The 935-nt window shown below is 45.5% G+C and overlaps 1 long non-coding RNA gene across 1 annotated transcript; it reads left to right on the top strand.

Annotated features, from left to right (window-relative positions):
* Positions 1-227: 227 nt before the first annotated feature.
* LOC111875219 lies at positions 228-848 on the top strand. Its single transcript, XR_002844693.2, has 2 exons — positions 228-521; positions 649-848. It is a non-coding gene; the product is annotated as an uncharacterized LOC111875219 (long non-coding RNA).
* Positions 849-935: the final 87 nt, after the last annotated feature.

Below are 935 nucleotides of genomic sequence, written 5' to 3' on the forward strand. Positions count from 1 at the left end.
ACCACGTCATAACACACAAGGCTTTAAAGTCCTAGACATTCGATGACACGAAAGAAGAAATCGGCTCGCCGAACAGAAGGCTCTGAGAGCAATAGCGACAGTACAGACCGTACAGACAGCCTCTTTCAACGAGAGCGAAAGCGCAGAAAGATACGTCATATTCGTTCTGAAAGCAGCAGTAGTGATACCGAACGCCCTCGACACTCACCTACTGTCGTGCTACAGCGAACTGTGTGTACTGATGACAAAAGTTACGAATCGCTGCCAGGTCGTGGTGATGAGTATGGCAGTTCTGATGAAGGACAAGAAATCACGGGACATGCGTCAGTTTTGTACTCTTACAATGAGAGATATAAGAATTCTAGTGAGAATTTGCTCAAAACAGAAATGGGGTCAGAAAGAGTTGTTACTCTTTCTGAGAGTGGTGCTCTTCCCACAACCAAGGACCGCGATACTAAAGCAGCACTGTTGTTGTCAACGTCGTCCAGCGCCACAGCTGACAGGTCGGATGGCAATAACAAGTATGAGAAGTGAAAAGCTTACTGAAACGTTCCTTATTCTTCAGCAGAGATCCGTTGTATTCATTGCATTCTCCAAACCTGTAAAATGTCTCGGAATCTGTTACTGATATTTGATATTGTGTTACAGATATACCTGGCGCAAGGACAGGAACTGGCCTTCCATGTGAATGTCTTGCTTTGACATGTCAGTTGACCATCCGCGCGCAGACATCGTGCACTGCTTCCAATTGGGTATGCCACTGCAGAGAGGTGAGGTAAGTGCAGGCTGCACAGGTGCGTCTAAGAAGACTACTCGAAGAGCTGGATTATTGTGTGCTGTTGTGAACATTGTCGTGTGGAATTATATGCGGAGTATTTTTTGTAACTATGGTTGTGAAGAGAGACAGCACACTTGGACTATTTATTCTAATGTGG

The sequence above is a fragment of the Cryptotermes secundus genome, unplaced genomic scaffold (assembly GCF_002891405.2).
Source record: "Cryptotermes secundus unplaced genomic scaffold, Csec_1.0 scaffold10612, whole genome shotgun sequence".
Classification (NCBI taxonomy): domain Eukaryota; kingdom Metazoa; phylum Arthropoda; class Insecta; order Blattodea; family Kalotermitidae; genus Cryptotermes; species Cryptotermes secundus.